This window comes from Ovis canadensis, chromosome Y (genome assembly GCF_042477335.2).
Source record: "Ovis canadensis isolate MfBH-ARS-UI-01 breed Bighorn chromosome Y, ARS-UI_OviCan_v2, whole genome shotgun sequence".
Taxonomy (NCBI): domain Eukaryota; kingdom Metazoa; phylum Chordata; class Mammalia; order Artiodactyla; family Bovidae; genus Ovis; species Ovis canadensis.
In genome coordinates, this window is record NC_091271.1 from 8,704,462 (window position 1) to 8,722,819 (window position 18,358).

Sequence of the window (18,358 nt, forward strand, 5' to 3'; positions counted from 1 at the left end):
CGAGTGGGGAGGGCCAGGCCCAGGCGTGGGGACCCGTTCTTGGGAGGTAAGGGCGCACGGCAGGGGATCCCTCCGTTCGTGGTTCAGGGCCCGTGCCTACTGCGCTAGTGGTGGCCCTTCCGCGCGCAGTTGAACGCGCGCGGCCCTCGAGTAGGGCTTCCTCTGTGGGTGAAAACTTTGGGACCCTATGTAGGGACGCGCCTGTGCATTTTTTTCAGGGCGCGCTTAGGTGTGCGGTTGAAAGCCCGCGGCCCAGAGGTGGTCCTCCGCGGGAGGTTGACGGGGTGCGGCCCGCCAGTGGGGACCCCTACGTGGGAATTGGGGGCGCACGGCCCGTCGTAGGTGGGGACCACTGAGTGTGCGGTTGAGGGCGCATAGCCTGCCGGTGGGGTCCCCTCCGTGTGCGGGTGAGATGTGCGTTTTCCAGGGAATGAGTACCGCGGGTTGAGACTCCTGCTTTCCCAGTTGAGGGTGCTTTCTGCCGGCGAGTGGGGACCTCTCCGTGAGCGGTTAAGGGCTCACGACCCGCAGGTGCAGACGCCTCTGTGCGCGGTTGAGGGCTCACAGCCCAGTGGGGGCGGGGGGGGGGGGGTGGAACACTGCGTGCGCAGTTGAAGGCCCATGGCCCGCAGGTGGGGACCATTGTGTGCGCAGTCGAGTGTGCATGGCCCGCGGGTGCGGTCCCCTCCATGTATGGGTGAGGACACCAGGCCCATGAATAGGGACCCATCTGTGCGTTTTCCAGATGTAAGGTACAATCGGTCGGGACCCCTCCATGCCCAGTTGAGGGCCCACGTGTGGGGCTCCCTCTCTGCTCAACTGAGGGCTCACGGCCTGTGGGTGGGGTCCCCTCCGTGTGCGGATGAGGACGCCCAGCCCACGAGGTCCCCTCCGAGTGTGCTTGAGGGCGCGCTGCAACCGAGTGGGGACCGCTCCATGTGTGGTTGAGGGCGCATGGCCCGTGGGTGGGAAGCACTGCGTGAGCGGTGATGGCAAAACACTGCTTGTGCGGTTGAAGACACACGGCCCATGGGCCTGCGAGTGGGGACCTCTCTGTGCCCAGTTGAGACCTCGTGGCCCACGAGTGGGGAAGCCCTAATTGAGGGCACACAGCCATGTGGTGAGGAACCCTTGGTGTGCAGTTGAGGGTGCCTTGAGGACCCATCAGTGAGCAGTTGATGATGGTGCGTGGCCCATGAGTGGGAATCCCTCTGTGTGTGCTTTAAGACCCATGGCCCGCGAGTGGGAACCACTGCATGAATGGTTGAGGTCTCATAGGCTTATGGTGCAGACCAGTGTATGCGCGGTTGAAGGCACCTGGCAAGTGTGTGCAAGTGAGTATGTCAGGCCGCTAGCTTGGGACCCGTCTGTGGGTTTTCCAGGGCGCGCGTAGTGCGTGTCGGGACCCTTCCATGCCTAGTGGAGGACGCGGGGCCCGCGAGTGGGGACACCCTCCTTGGGAGTCGAGGGAACATGGTCCTTGACTGAGGAACACTTCCTGTACTGGGAAGGACACCTGTCCCGGGGACACTCGCGCGCACGGTAATGGGGGGCTCACGCCGTGCCGCGTGAGCAGGAAGGGCTGGCTTGCGCCGCGGGTGCGGGGGGGAGGGCGGGCCCCGTGTGCGCCGGAACCGTGGGGCCCGCGCCCCGACATGCGCCCAGACGGTGGGGGCTCGCACCCTGTGTACCAAGAGGCAACGCGCACACAGGAAGGGGTGGCTTGCGCCGCGGGTGGGGGCCCCGCGACAGCAAGAAGGGGTGGGCTCACGCCGGCGCGTGTCCAGGAAAGGGGGACTTTCGCCCTGCGTACTTGGGGGAGGGCGCGCTCGCCCGCCCAGGAACCGGAAGTCTCCGGCCGCGCCGCGCGCGCAGGAAGTGCGGACTCACGCCGCGCGTGCCCGGGGGCCGCGCGCAAGAACGAGGAACTCCAGCAGCGCCGCCTGCGCAGAAAGGGGGAGCTTGAGCCACGCGTGCCCGGGGAGGGTTGGACATGCGCGCGGAGGAAAGGGGGTGCAAGCGTCACGCGCGCCAGGGGAAGGGCTGGCCCTGCGCGCACAGGAAATGGAGGCTCGGGCAGTGCGTGCCCAGGACCCGCACGCTAAAGAAAGGGGATTACCATTGCGCCACGAGCGCAGGACGCGGGGTGGGGTCTTGCGTTGCGCGAGCCTCGGGGAAGGTTGCCCTACGCGCGCAGGAAACAGGGTGGGAGCGTGCGGTGCACGCCCACGCCGTGCTCGAAGAAAGGTGAGGCTCGCGCCGCGTGCGCCTGAGTCAGCGCTCGCAATAAGTGAAGGCTCGTGCCGCGTGTGCCATGGGGCCCCACGCGCGCAAGAAGGGGAGCTCGCTCGAGCTCACTTCGCTTGGTGTGCGCAGGACGCGGGGGCTCGCAATGCGAGCTCAGAACCTGGTGGCGTGCGCGCGCGCGCAGGAAATGTGGCATTCGCCCCATGCCTCGTGCAGGAAAATAAAGGCTCGGGTGCGCAGGCCGGGGCTGGCCCCACGCGCTCAGGGGTAGGGGCTTGCGCTCCACCGGGCGAGCAGCAAGTGGGAACTCCCGCTGCGCAGCGCTCACAGTAAAGGAGGGACTCCCATCGCCTGCGTGCATAGGAAGGAACCGGACAAGTGCCCAGCATGCCTAGGAGAGAGCTGACCACGCGGGTGTAGGAATCGGGGAAGTTGCACCGCAGCCCGCGCGCAGGAAGTGGGGGGGGAGGGGGGCTCGCGCCATGCTGCGTGGGCAGGAACGGAGGGGCTCCCGCCGCGCATGCCTGGGGGAAGGCTGGCTGTGTGCGCAGGAAAGGTGGTGCTCTAACCAGCTGCGCAGGAAGGTGGGGAGCTCCTGCCTCCCGCGCACAGGAGAGGGCAGATCCAGTGCGCGCAGGAACGGTGGGGAGGAGGGTTCAGACAGTCAATTCAGTCACTCAGTCGTGTTTTGCGACCCCACGGATTACACGCCAGGCCTCCTTGTCCATCACAAACTCCCCGAGCTTGCTCAAACTCATGTCCATCGAGTGGGTGATGCCAACCAACCATCTCATCCTCTGTGGTTCCCCTTCTCCTCCTGCCCTCAATCTTTCCCAGGATCCAGTACCGCGGGTCCGGACACATCCTTCCGCAGTTGAGGGCGTGCTGACCCCGAGTGGGGACCACACCGTGTGCAGTTGAGAGCACACGGCCTGCGGATGGGAACCCCTCTGTGCCCAGTGGAGGCCGCCGGGCCCGCGAGTGGGGACCCACTTCTTGAGTTGAGGGAACATGGCCCTCAACTGGGGAACCCTTCGTGTGAGGGGAAGGACATCCGTCCAGGGGCCCCAGCGAGCCCAAGAAAGGGGGACTCTGGACACGCGGCCAGGAAGCAGGGGCTCCTGGCCCGCCACTTGGTCAGGAAAAGGGAGGCTCCGGCCGCTTGGTCAGGAAGAGAGGGCTCGCGCCGTGTGTACTCGGGTGAGGGAAGGTCCGCTCGCGACGGAACAGGGGTGCCCACCCCGCGCGGGCAGAAACGGGGGTGCTCGCGCTGCGCTGCCCATACAGGAAAGGTGAGGGCTAGCGCCACGCTCTACCGAGGAAGAGCTGGTACCGCATGCGCACAGGAACCTGGGTGCTCCCTCTCTGCCGCGGAATAGGAAACGCGGGCGGGGGGTGAGGCTCTCGCCTCGCGCTCCCTTGGAAGGGCTGGCCCCGCAAGCGAGCTGGAAGACTGTTTTGTAGCTGGGCGCTGGTGAATACCTGATCCCACCAAGAAACTTCAGCCAGGTGTTGTGCCGGAAGAAGGTGGCAAGGTCAACCCGGGAGAGCACAGACTGAACAGAGTCAGGTCCCAGAGGAGCACGTGCCAGGACCTGCGCCTCAGAGGGAGTGCCAGTGTCTTTAGGAGTCACGAGCGGGATTTGTATTCTCCGGTTCTTACGCCGACCACTGGGGAAGGTCGACCTGGACAAGTGGACAGGGGTTACCGCCCCATACAAGGACTGCAAGCTTCAGTGACCGCAGGGCCCCCGGGTAGTAGTATGAAACGACTTCTCCTTTGTAAAATGAGTCTCCAGGAGGGCGCCTGTGAGAAGGCGGCTCTGGTGGACTTTGGTTGTGGCGGGTCCATTCAGGTGCACAGAACTCAATACAGGCACGTGGTGGATACCAGCAGTGGCCACATCCTAGTGTGCTCTACCGTTCCCGCTCAGTGGTCCCAATGGGAGAGGTGAAGCACGGGTACAAGGCATCCTTATTTTTCATTTCTTATGTTAGAGTGCCGCCATGTGGACTTCTTCTGTAACTGCAGTTCCGTTCAGTTCAGTCGCTCAGTGATGTCTGGACCCCATGAATCTCAGCCTCTGCCTGACCGCGTGTTCATCAAGTCCTGGAGCTTGCTGAAACTCCTGTCCACGGAGTGGATGATGCCAACCGACCATCTCATCGTCTGTCGTCCCCTTCTTCTGCCCTCAATCTTTGCCAGGATGAAGTCCCGCGGTCTCAGGACACCTCTGTGCCCAGTGGAGGGCGTGCTGCCCGCGAGTGGGGAACACTGCCTATGCGGGACGCTCGCGAGGCGCTTGCTGGGGAGAGAGATGGTCCGCTCGCGCAGGGAAGTTTCATGCAGGTGCTTGCGCCGCGCGCGCAGGAACCAGGGTGCTCGCGCTGCGCTGCGCCAGCTGGAAGGGAGGGGGCGGGTCCTCGAGCCGCGCGCTCTCCAGAAAGGGCTGGCCCCCCCACGCGCGCAGGAAGACTGTGGGGGGCGCTCGTGGCCCGCCGAGCAAACAAGTAGGGTGTTGCATCGCCCGTGCCAGGAGGCCCCGCGCATTCAAGAAGTGGCGGCTGGCGTTGCGCCACACGCACAAAGGAGAGGGCTGATACCGTGCGCCCAGGAAGAGGGACTCATGTCGCCAGCGCGGTGGGCCCCCGCGCGCGGAGGAAGAGAGAGATCGCACCCTGCAGCGTGGGCAGAAGAGGGGGGGCCTCGCGCCGTGCGTGTCTGACGAGCGTGGCCGGCATTCGCAGGAACGAGGGTTCCGGCGCGCGCGGCCGCTGCGCAAGAACAGGGGTGCATGCATGGGCGGGGCAGGAAGGGGGGGTTTCATGCCGCGCGTGCTTGTGAGGGCTGGAGGGCTGACCTGCGGCGCGCAGGAACCTGGGTTGCTTTGCCACGCGCAGGTTGTGAAGGCACAAGATGTGTCGGCAGCAGCGTTAGGCATTACTGACAAAATGGAGGCATGGGCCTAAACTCCCTACATTTGTTTCCTAGGCGCGGACCCGGAATGAAGGAGTTAGGCTTTGTGATTCTGACTTGTTTTTTCCTTTCCTTGGCTGAGTTGACTGAAGAGAATATTAAGGGGCTTACTGTTTCTGAGAGGGGCATGAGAAGGCATAAAGCCTTCTGCAGCTGTGCTCAAAGAATAATTCATAAAGTTAATCACTGACACTTGTTCAAGGGCTTTTACAAAAGTGTTCCAGGGTGAGCACGGAGGCTGCAGCTTGAGACCATGGGAAGGATTCCTCTCTGAAGCTTATTTGTGAGGAAAGTGTTTATGGCAAAGGAGTTTGCTGAATTTAGGGCTTAGGAATAATTAAAATAGAAGCTAAAGATTTAAGGATTGCTGTAATGTTACAGTATTCTACTGTAGCTTATAAAAATTAGGGACTTTAGAGATATTATTAGCTAAAAGCCCTTTCTAAGAAATAGTGAGCTTAGGATACTAGGGGCGAACAGGACTTAGAAAGATAAGAAATAAACTGAGGAATGTGGTATGCAGCCCAGACATTAGCATCAGTTACAATGTATGCACAAGGACACATGAGAAAGGTAGATAAGAGAATTGCTGAGGAAGGAACTCTTTTTGAGGGGCAACAATGATTTTTGGAGAAAAATAAATCTGGGTCAATGGGAACTAAAAATATCAAACCTCTGACCTAATACTTTTGTAAAAGTATAAAAGAGAATCATAAGCTTGAAATAAACAGACAGTCCAAAAAAACTGAGAGGCTGATTCAGTTTCTCACCGACACCGCCCATCCCTTCAGGTTGAATCTCTGCCTGCTGGAGCTGGACTCTGGCAAAGTTGTAGAACGCAATAACGGGTTATGGGGCATTTCTTTCAGCCCTGATAGCTTGAACATGGGGCTTTGCTCATAGCTTAGATTGTAAAGAATTGCCTGCAGTGCAGAAGACCTGGGTTCCATCCCTGGATCAGGTAAGATTCCCTGGAGAAGGGAAGACCAAACAACTCCAGTATTCATGCCTGGAGAATCTCATGGACAGAGAAGCCTGGTCGGCTACGGTCCACGGGGTCCCAAAGAGTCAGATATAAGTGAGCGAGAGACACACACGTTGAACATAGGCTGTGAAGTCTTTTTCCTCTTCTCTCACCCTTCCCCCCCCCCCCCCCCCGCAAAAGAAAATCCATCACCCAGCCTGGTGATGTTCCTGGGAGCAGCAGTGTGCCCCTCCCCTACCGTCTCACTTGCACCAGGGGAGGGACTAGCTGTGTGCTCAGGGCACCCAAAGCATCACTTTGGGTGACACTTTGGTGGGGGTCGGGTCTCTTTCTGAAGCCATCTGGTTATCCTTGCAACTATAAATGGCAGACCTCAGGGTCTGTGATGGACTGAGGCTGTGCTGGCACTGCGAGTGTTGCTTTATCACATGGTCAGGTTTCTCAACTCTGCTGCTGCTATCTCTGAGTCAGCTGAGCTCTGTGCACACCTGCTAAATGACTGTGTTGTCCCCTCTCCCCCAGCCCTCCGCCCTTTGCTTCTCTGCAGCCCCTGCTCTCGACATGGACTGTCAGAATGCTGCCTTTGCCTCTTAACAGCTCGGACAAGTGTATTCATGTTTGCAGACTTGGCTGCAACCACCCGTCAAATCGTTCCAGGGACATGGTGAGTTTCAGTCCTGACTGTGGGGCCTCGGGTTCACGAAAGGTGTCTGGGGAGCTGGGAAACCGGCTGGTCTCTGCCTAGGATTAAAAGCCTACTTACTGTGACTGCCAATTAATTCTCCTACAGCCTCCTCAGGACAGTTGTTGCTACCTCTGGTGGTCAGTTATCCACCTGGGTCGGCAGTGGTGGTTTTTTGTTTGTTTGTTTGTTCTTTTTTAATTGTCTGTCATGAGCCAGGTTTTGGATTTTGCAGGAAAGACACTAAAATAGGTATTATAAAAATGTCTGAGGACATAAAGGGAAAAAAAGTGAGTAGGAAAATTACTTTTAAAGTCAGCTTTGAAATAACTTACTGGTTTTACACTGGTTTCTAGATAAATGCATTTGGCTTCCTTCTCAGATGTGATTTTGTTTTTGTTTTTTCTCCCTTGGAGAAATATGGCTGAGGGTGGCTGTTTGTGTAGGGAGTATGACTGTGCACTTTGGATCAAGGAGGAAGGAGAAAGGGAAACATGCCTGAAACCTGGGGTGCCACTTGCTTATCCAGGGTGAGTGCAAGCAGGCTTCTTGCAGAGAGGAAAGAGCGCTCCTGCCCCCTGCTGGCAGGTTGTGTTAGTTCAGTTCAGTTCAGTTCGTTTGGTCAGCCGAGTCCTACTCTTTGCAACCCCAGACTTCAGAACACTAGGCCTCCCTGCCCATCACCAGCTCCTGGAGCTTGCTCAAACTCATGTCCATTTAGCCAGTGATACCATCCAGCCATCTCATCCTCTGTCATCCCCTTCTCCTCCTGCCTTCAATCTTTCCCAGCATCAAGGTCTTTTCCAGTGAGTCAGTTCTTTGCTTCAAGGGGCCAGAGTTTTGGAGTTTCAGCTTCAGCATCAGTCGTTCCAATGAATATTCAGGACTGACCTCCCTTAGAGTGGATTGGTTGGATCTCCTTGAAGTCGAAGGGACTCTCAAGAGTCTTCTCCAACACCACAGTTCAAAAGCGTCACTTCTTTGGTGCTCAGCTTTCTTTATAGCCCAAATCTCACATGCATACATGACTACTGGAAGAACCATAGCTTTGACTAGGCGGACCTTTGTTGGAAAAGTAATGTTTGTGTTTTTATATATGCTGTCTAGGTTGGTCATAACTTTCCTTCCAAGGAGTAAGCATTTTTTAATTTCATGGCTGCAGTCTGCAGTGATTTTGGAGCTCCCCAAACAGAGTCTGCCACAGTTTCCCCATCTATTTGCCATGAACTGATGGGACCAGATGCCATGATCTTAGTTTTCTGAATGTTGAGTCTTACGCCAACTTTTCCACTCTCCTCTTTCACTTTCATCAAGAGGCTTTTTACTTCCTTTTCACTTTCTGCCATAATGGTGGTGTCATCTGCATATCTTAGGTTATTGATATATCTCCCACCAATCTTGATTGCAGCTTGTTCTTCTTCAGCCCGTCATTCCTCATGATGTACTCTGCATATACGTTAAATAAGCAGGGTGACAATATCAGCCTTGATGTACTCCTTTCCCTGTTTAGAACCAATCTGTTGTTCCATGTCCAGTTCTAACTGTTATTTCCTAACCGACATAGATTTTTCCAGAGGTAGGTCAGGTGGTCTGGTATTCCCATCTCCAAGAATTTTCCAGAGTATGTTGTGGTCCACACAGTCAAAGGCTTTGGCACAGTCAATAAAGCAGAAATAGATGTTTTTCTGGAACTCTCTTGCATTTTTGATGATCCAGCAGATGTTGGCAATTTGATTACTGGTTCCTCTGCCTTTTCCAAATCCAGGTTAAACATCTGAAAGTTCATGGTTCATGTACTGTTGAAGCCTGGCTTGGAGAATTTTGAGCATTACTTTATTTTTTTTTTTCCTTGTCTTCATTATTTATCTTACAACAGCATAAAACATACAAAGTATACAGGTTAATCACCAGAATTTTGCCACTCCAGACTGATTATTTTTTTAAAATTTCTTTGTATCACTGTGAGTGTTTTTTATGGAAAAACTAAAGCAAAGTTGAAGCTTCCTTTGATCTTTCACTTCCATTTACCTGGGCCTGTATCCAGTCTCAATGATAGTCATGAATTTGATATGTGTCCTTCCAGCTCTTGCTTAATATTTTTCCAAAAATGTGTTTGTATCCATGTGTACTGTTTTTTCTTGGTTTTCCAAATGAGCATGCACAGTATTAAACTTTTTGCGTTGTTTCCATTCAATATTGTAGTCTTGAGCTGTATAGATGTTGAGAGCCCCAAATCCTAACCTTAGACCATCAGAGAGCATCTAGATGCGGAAATAAATGGTTGAGTTTATAATTTTATTACTGTGTTAGTACCCCATGTTGAGAAAATGTCTCCTTTAATTTATTCCTTTCCCTTGTGCTGGGTGTTAAAGTTCTTTCCAATTTGTCATATTTAAAAACGATGTTGCAATGAATATTGTTTCATATTCAAAAGAGACTCTTTCAGGTGAGATTTCCTCTCACGGTTAATAGAAATGAGGAGCTAACAGGATGTATACTTTTATTTTATTTTATTTTATTTTTTTTTTAATTTTAGTTTTTTATTTTTTAAATTTTAAAATCTTTAATTCTTACATGCATTCCCAAACATGAACCCCCCTCCCACCTCCCTCCCCATAACATCTTTCTGGGTCATCCCCATGCACCAGCCCCAAGCATGCTGCATCCTGCGTCAGACATAGACTGGCGATTCAATTCACATGATAGTATACATGTTAGAATGTCATTCTCCCAAATCATCCCACCCTCTCCCTCTCCCTCTGAGTCCAAAAGTCCGTTATACACATCTGTGTCTCTTTCCCTGTCTTGCATACAGGGTCGTCATTGCCATCTTCCTAAATTCCATATATATGTGTTAGTATACTGTATTGGTGTTTTTCTTTCTGGCTTACTTCACTCTGTATAATCGGCTCCAGTTTCATCCATCTCATCAGAACTGATTCAAATGAATTCTTTTTAACGGTGAGTAATACTCCATTGTGTATATGTACCACAGCTTTATTAGCGTATGAAATGAGTGCAATTGTGCGGTAGTTTGAGCATTCTTTGCAATTGCCTTTTTTGGGGGGATTGGAATGAAAACTGACTTTTTCCAGTCCTGTGGCCACTGCTGAGATTTCCAGATTTGCTGGCAGATTGAGTGCAGCACTTTCACAGCATCATCTTCCAGGATCTGAAATAGCTCAACTGGAATTCCATCACCTCCTCTAGCTTTGTTTGTAGTTATGCTCCCTAAAGCCCACTTGACTTTGCATTCCAGAATGTCTGGTTCGAGGTTGGTGATCACAGCATCATGATTATCTGGGTGGTGAAGATCTTTATTATATAGTTCTTCTGTGTATTCTTGCCACCTCCTTTTAATATCTTCTGCTCCTGTTAGGGACCATACCATTGCTGTGCTTTCTTGAGCCCATCTTTGAGTGAAATGTTCCCTTGGTATCTGTAAGTTTCTTGAAGAGACCTCGAGTCTTCCCCATTCTATTGTTTTCCTCTATTTCTTTGCACTGATATCCGAGGAAGGCTTTCTTCTCTCTCCTTGCTATTCTTTGAAGCTCCGCATTCAAATTGTTACAGGTCCCAGGTTTTTAGTAGTGAGGACAGTGCTCTCCTGTGCCCTGCTGGACGCCTGTGTTTACTACACCCAGGTCTTCCCTTCTCTTTCTTTCCTTTTTTTTTTTTTAAATTTTAAAAACACCTTTTGCTGTCTTGCAGAATGAGATCAACGCTATCAAATGAGATCCCTCTGGCATGCTGCTAGCCTCCTGCTCTGATGATATGACATTGAAGGTAAGGCTGCAAGGCCGGGCCATGTGACCCTTGGTGACCGCGGGGGCCTCGTGCTGTGTCTTCAGTCCCAGCGCTCCTCCTGCAGCTGACCATTGTGTTGTGAGCCCTCTTGCTGCCTCTGTCGTCTTTTCTCTTTGCAAAGTCCGTGCCGCTTGCCTCGGCAGTAAGCCCTGCTTATCGGTCAAGGGTCCCGTGGAGCCTCCTTCCATTCCCGAGGCCTTTCTCCCATCCAAGTACTAACTAGACCCGACCCGCCCCTGCTCGGCTTCTGAGATGAGATCAGGCTAGAATGGATCCCCCTGGCCTTTCTGACTGGCGCCCCCTGGTGGTGAGCAGACGCCTCTGCCTGGGAAGCACCTGCCCCTTGTCAGCTGCCCACCCCGCTGGACGTGAGCTTCCCAGGGACAGAGAAACCTCTGCAGTGATCCAGGCAGGGGGGTGCCAAACCTCCCCACGGTGGGAGAATCGGCCTTTGCTCACCGCGTTCCCGTTGCGTCCTCTAGATCTGGAGTGTGAAGCAGGACACGTGTGTCCATGACCTTCAGGCACACAGCAAAGAGATACATCATCAAGTGGAGTCCCACGCGGCCAGCCACCAGCAACCCCAACTCCAGCATCATGCTGGCTAGTTAAAGGGCAGACAGCCCGCATCCCAGTCTCGGTTCTCGAGAGCAGCCTTGGGTGGCTGAGGTTGCTCCAGCCACATGGCTGGTAAAAGTCACTCATGTCCTGAAGAGACCAGGAAATGCTGTCAGTGTGGCTTGCAAAGATGTTTATGCCCTCAGATGCTAGAGTCTGCCTATAATGCAGGAGACTCGGGTTCGATCCCTGGGAACTGGGACCCTCAACCGTTGGGAAGTTCCCCTGGAGATGGGAAAAAGCTACCCTACTCCAGTATTCTGGCCTGGAGAATCCCATGGACAGAGAAGCCTGGCAGGCTACAGTCTGTGGGGTCGCAAGGAGTTGGACACTACTGAGTGACTCACATTCAAAGTAACTTAGAAACTAACTAACTCAAAGTAAACAGAGAGACTGCTCACTGTGAAAGGGCCCCGAGATAGAGGTTATCACATGATGGCTAAGTTGAAATAAGGATACTTTAAACCTTGAGGCTGGAGGGAGGAATTGCCTACATCCACTCTCCCAGCATTTTGCTCTGGTGAAGGTTTTTACTGTGATTGAAGAAAGGAAGCAATTTAGCTTGGACCTCAGGCTTGGTTGGGCTTCCCAGGTAGTTCAGTTGGTAAAGAATCTGCCTGCAATGCAGGAGACCCCAGTTCCATCCCTGAATCAGGAAGATCCTCTAGAGAAGGGAGAGGCTACCCACTCCAGTATTTTTGGGCTTCCCTGGTGGTTTAGCTGGTAAAGAATCTGCCTGCAGATTCTGGGAGACCTGGGTTGGGAAGATCCCCTGGAAAAGAGAAAGGCTACCCACTCCAGTATTCTGGCCTGGAGAATTCCATGGAATGTATAGTCCATGAGGTCGAAAGAGTTGGACACAACTGAGTGACTTTCAGTTCATTTCCCTGCACTTTGGGCTTGGTTTCCTTGGCCCAACTCAGAGCTGCAGGCGGTGAGAATGTTGAATGGTGATAAAGGTCCTTCAGCCGATACCAGATCCAGCCTAACCATTCATCCTGGCTGTCCGTGGCTTTTTTGGCACCAGAGACCAGCTTTATGGAGAATCACTTTTCCAAGGTTTACAGGATGATTCAAACGCACTACATTTATTGTGCCCTTTATTTCTGTTATGATTGCATCTGCTTCACCTTGGATCATCAGGCATCAGGTCCCAGAGGATGGGGACCCCTGGTTTATGCAGTAAACCCCCGAAGACACCAGGATCAGATGCAGAGGACTAGTCAGTGACACACCAGAAGGGAGCAGAGCGGTTAGAAGTCCACAGAAGCTCATCACTGAGGCTGCATTCTGCAGACTTGTGTGGTCCTGGTCCTGGTCTGACCTCACGCAGGATACAGTGTGGCACTCCCAGTAGGATATTTTAGTAAGAACCTTGAGGCACACAAGCTAAACAGATTCTAGGAGTGAATGTGGGGTACACTGAGGGTTCTGGAGATCACGATCCCAGGAAGCATGGGTGTTTGTCTGGTCTGGGAAAGACAGGACTTGGGAGAAGGTGGCAGTGGGTTTTCTCCTGTGGAGTTGCAGAGAATGGGGTAGTGGGGAGAATGGGTGGCCCAGCCCTGCTGTAAATGAGGGGGAGCCCCCCTCTCCTTGTCTTTGTCAAATAGCAGTGGCATGAACAATCTATTACTGAAAGTGCCTGACCCAAGGCCATCTCTCAGAAAACACAGAAAGGAATTCCTGCGTCAGCTGAAAAGCTGATCCAGAAAACTGTGAGAGCTATTATCCTCTTATTGCAAGCCAGTGTCCTGAAATCCACTTAAAGGTCTAGGGACAGAATGTCATCTTTTTTTGTTTTGTTTTGTTTGATGACTTGTAAGGTGAGAGATAGATTTAAGGGGCTAGATCTGATAGAGTGCCTGATGAACTATGGATGGGGGTTCATGACATTGTATAGGAAGCAGGGATCAAGACCATCCCCATGGCAAAGAAATGCAAAAAAGCAAAATGGCTGTCTGGGGAGGCCTTACAAATAGCTGTGGAATGAAGAGAAATGAAAAGCAAAGGAGAAAAGGAAAGATACAATCATCTGAATGCAGAGTTCCAAAGAATAGCAAGGAAAGATTAGAAAGCCTCCCTCAGCAATCCATGAAAAGAAATGGAGAAAACCAACAGAATGGGAAAGACTAGAGATCTCTTCAAGAAAATTAGAGATACCAAGGGAACATTTCATGTAAAGATGGGCTCGATAAAGAACAGAAATGGTCTGGACCTAACAGAAGCAGGAGATATTAAGAAGAGATGGCAAGAATACACAGAAGAATTGTACAAAAAAGATCTTCACGACCAAGATAATCACGATGGTATGATTACTCACCTAGAGCCAGACATCCTGGAATGTGAAGTCAAACAGATTTTAAAAGCATCACTATGAACAAAGCTAGTGGAGGTGAAGGAATTCCAATTGAGCTCTTTCAAATCCTGGAAGATGATGCTGTGAAAGTGCTGCCCTCAATATGCCAGCAAATTTGGAAGACTCAGCAGTGGCCACAGGACTGGAAAAGGTCACTTTCATTCCAGTCCCCAAAAAAGGCAATGCCAAAGAATCCTAAAACTATCGCACAATTGCACTCTTCTCACACACTAATAAAGTAATGCTCAAAATTCTCCAAGCCAGGCTTCAGCGATACATGAACTGTGAACTTCCAGATGTTCAAGCTGGTTTTAGAAAAGGCAGATAAACCAGAGATCAAATTGTCAACATCCGCTGGATCATGGAAAAAGCAAGAGAGTTCCAGAAGAATATCTATTTCTGCTTTATTGACTATGCCAAAGCCTTTTCTGTGTGGGTCTCAATAAACTGTGGAAAATTCTGAAAGAGATGGGAACACTAGATCACCTGACCTGCCTCTTGAGAAACCTGTCTGCAGGTCAGGAAGCAACAGTTAGAACTGGACATGGAACAACAGACTGGTTCCAAATAGGAAAAGGAGTACGTCAAGCCTGTATATTGTCACCTTGCTTATTTAACTTCTATGCAGAGTACATCATGAGAAACGCTGGACCGGAAAAAACACAAAGCTGGAATCAAGATTGCCGGGAGAAATATCAGTAACCTCAGATATGCAGATGACACCACCCTTATGGCAGAAAGTGAAGAGGAACTAAAAAGCCTCTTGATGAAAGTGAAAGAGGAGAGTGAAAAAACTGGCTTAAAGCTCAACATTCAGAAAACGAAGATCATGGCATCCAGTCCCATCACTTCATGGGAAATAGATGGGGAAACAGTGGAAACAGTGTCAGACGTTATTATCTTGGGCTCCAAAATCACTGCAGATGGTGATTGCAACCATGAAATTAAAAGACACTTACTCCTTGGAAGAAAAGTTATGACCAACCTAGATAGCATATTCAAAAGCAGAGACATTACTTTGCTGACTAAGGTCCGTCTAGTCAAGGCTATGGTTTTTCCTGTAGTCATGTATGGATGTGAGAGTTGGACTGTGAAGAAGGCTGAGTGCCAAAGAATTGATGCTTTTGAACTGTGGTGTTGGAGAAGCCTCTTGAGAGTCCCTTGGACTGCAAGGAGATCCAACCAGTCCATTCTAAATGAGATCAGTCCTGGGTGCTCTTTGGAAGGAATGATGCTAAAGCTGAAACTCTAATACTTTGGCCACCTCATGAGAAGAGCTGACTCATTGGAAAAGACTCTGATGTTGGAGGGATTGGGGATAGAAGGAGAAGGGGACGATAGAGGATCAGATGGCTAGATGGCATCACCAGCTTGATGGACATGTTTGGGTGAACTCTGGGAGATCGTGATGGACAGGGAGGCCTGGTGTGCTGCAGTTCATGGGTCGTAAAGAGTCGGACATGACTGAGCGACTGAACTGAACTGAACTGGACTGAACTGAACTGAACTGATCTGAAGGTGCTTTTGAATCACATGGTACCCATGACAGTTGTAAATGACCCTTCTAGGTGCCAAGCATAAAGCGATGGATGTAAGTCCCAGAAGAGGAAAGAAATGCTGGGTGAAACAGGTTTATGGTGGGTGGGCTTCCCAGGTGACCCTAGTGGTAAAGAAGCCGCCTGCCAGTGCTAAAGATGTGAGAGACTTGGGTTCGATCCCTGGGTCAGGAAGATCCCCTGGAGGAGAGCACAGCAACCCACTGCAGTATTCTTGCCTGGAGAATCCCATGGACAGAGGAGCCTGGCGGGGCTGCCGTCCATGGGGTCTCAGAGTCAGGCATGAATGGGACAACTTGGCACGCATGCACGCACGCTCTTCTTTCAGATTTAGACGAAACTAAAATTTGCAGCTCCCGGGAGTGTGATTATATATTTGGATACAATTATATTTTAATTCCCATGGGATCAAAATTTGTGTTCACCCACTTAGCCATTTCCCTGAATACAGCTCTCGGCTTTATTTTTGGCTTTGTTTTTTACTTGGCAGGGATACATGTCTTGTCGGTGGTGGGACCATTTACAAAATGTGATGAATACGTATCATTCGTGTCTCAGAGAAGAGCAGAAATAAATGAGTGTGGCTGTCAATTTGTTGGCTTGATAACGGCACCCAAAAAGGGAAAGGGATTATTGTGTGACTTTTTTGTTTCTAATTTATTTATCTTAATTGAAAGAGAGAAACATTACGATGCTGGATGGTTTTTGGCATACCTCAGCATGAATCGGCCGCAGGCATACATGTGCCCTCCCTGGACCGAGGCTGTGTGTTCCGTGCATGTTGAGTCACATTCTAGAAGAGGAAGAGGTACCCGCTTATGCTCTCTGAAATATAAGGAAATTCATTCCCACTGTGAGAGTCGTGTCCTCGGGAGACCAGCAGGAACCTGCCAGTGGCTGCAGTGACCTCTTTTGAACCCACGGGCGTCCACGGTGACCTTCTCTGTGTCTTTCCAGCGCCTCGTTCGATTCTACCGTTCGACTTTGGGACATGGAGCAGGGCGTGTGCATCCACATGCTCACCAAGCACCAGGAACCCGTGTACAGCGTGGCCTTCAGCCCCGACGGGAAGTACTTGGCCAGTGGCTCCTTCGACAAGTGTGTGCACATCTGGAACACTCAGGTAAACCCCCTGCATACCCACCACCCATGTCCCCCCCAGCCCCACACCGAATACAGTCAAGTTCTCAGTGACCCGTGGGCTTCCCTGGTGGCTCAGACAGTAAAAAATCCACCTGCATTGTGGGAGACCTGGGTTCAATCTGTGGATTGGGAAGATTCTCCTGGAGAAGGGAATGGCAACCCACTCCAGTGTTTTAGCCTGGAGAATCCCATGGATAGAGGAGCCTGGTGGGCTACAGTCCATTAGGGTCACCAAGAGTCGGATTCTAGGCCAGAATCCTAGAGTGAGTAGCTTTTGTGTTCTCCAGGGGATCTTCCCAACCCAGGGATCAGACCCAGGTCTCCCACACTGAAGGCAGATTCTTCACTAACCAAAATTTGAAAAAAAAGGAAGAAAGGAAAACACCAGCTCCATCATACTTATCATCAGGAAATTTAACAGGTCCGTTTGCAGTCAAGAGCAGACAGTCTTTGACCTCCTCCCAGCAGTAAACATGCCCTCTCAGAATTTTTCCAACCAGTGGTCAGGCGTCCCTAAGCTTTTCCTCCTCCTTCTCCCATACCAGCGGCCCATTTCCACCACCAGCTTTGCAGTTTTAAGTAAGACAGAGTTTGGCCTCAACTCCTCAGCCTTCCTCCTGGAAAACCACAGGACTGGGCTTCTGATGGGGCAGAAGGCAGAGGGGAGGTCACTGCGGGATAGAAGCAGGGCCTCTAACCAGAAGGTGCAAACCGCTTCAGAAAGATCCAGGCTGGCTCGTCTGGAAGCAGGGGCAGCTAGCTCCTCTGATAGAAGTCAGAACACACGCTGACGGTGATGAAACCTTAACCACCCTTGGAGAGTACACACTCGCTTGTAAACACAGGAGAAACCATCATAGGACTACTCCCGAGACCCTGATTCCTTCAGAGCAGAGATCTCAGGACCTGTTGGGAACAGTTGCTCTTCTATTTCCTTGGCTCCTGGAAAGCAGAATGTTTTTTTTGGAAGATCGTGTGTGGAACGTGCCTTAAAAGATGAAAATGCCACTTCTGTTCACTTGCCCTGATGCAAAAGATTTGAGGGTGAATCTGTGCAATCTCGTCACTGCATTTTAGCCTCTGTTTCTGCCCAGTGTCCTCCAAACAGACAAAACTGCTCAAGGTTGCATACAGAGCTTTAAGCAGATTAAAAAAGTGTTGCTGTAGGTTACAGCTTGGCATGCAACTCCTTTTATGCCCTTCACTGCCCAACCCAGGGGAATTCAGGAGCTCTGTATACTATCATGTGAATTGAATCGCCAGTCTATGTCTGACGCAGGATGCAGCATGCTTGGGGCTGGTGCATGGGGATGACCCAGAAAGATGTTATGGGGAGGGAGGTGGGAGGGGGGTTCATGTTTGGGAATGCATGTAAGAATTAAAGTGTCTCGAAGCAACAAGAAGTCCGCTTTTGAGAGGCTGGAGGTGGGTTGCAAGTGGTCTCAGATGTGATGGCATCTGAATGTCACCATGCTTTCAAGGAAGTGTGTGTTGGCAGGAGTGTTATGGTCTGTTCACTGGTTGGAAAAGTTTCCAGAGATGAGGCAGAATGAGAGGAGAGGAGAGTTTATCAGAGTGGGACATGCTGTTAGAACAGGGGGCTGGCTCAAGGTTGAGAGCCAGCCCCTTTCATGGGCTAGCAGCCCATTTTTATACCCTCAAGACAGAAAATTCCTACTAGAAGGGTGGCATTAGGTGTTTGCTTAGGATGCTATGTGTGATAAGTTGCTTCACTCATGTCCAACTCTTTCTGTGATCCTATGGGCTGGAGCCCGCCAGGCTCCTCTGTCCCTGGGATTCTCCAGGCAAGAAGTCTGGAGTGGCTTGCTGTGCCCTCCTCCAGGGGATCTTCCCAAACCAGGGATCAAACCCGAGTCTCTTATGTCTTATGCATTGGCAAGCAGTGTGTTTACCTCAAGTGCCAGCTGAGAAATCCCTAGGATGCTATCGGGTGGGTAAGAGTGGGTATTTTAACTCATATGGG

The 18,358-nt window shown here is 51.5% G+C and overlaps 1 pseudogene; it reads left to right on the forward strand.

Annotated features, from left to right (window-relative positions):
- Positions 1-6,626: 6,626 nt before the first annotated feature.
- LOC138431437 (F-box-like/WD repeat-containing protein TBL1X) lies at positions 6,627-17,771 on the forward strand (annotated as a pseudogene).
- Positions 17,772-18,358: the final 587 nt, after the last annotated feature.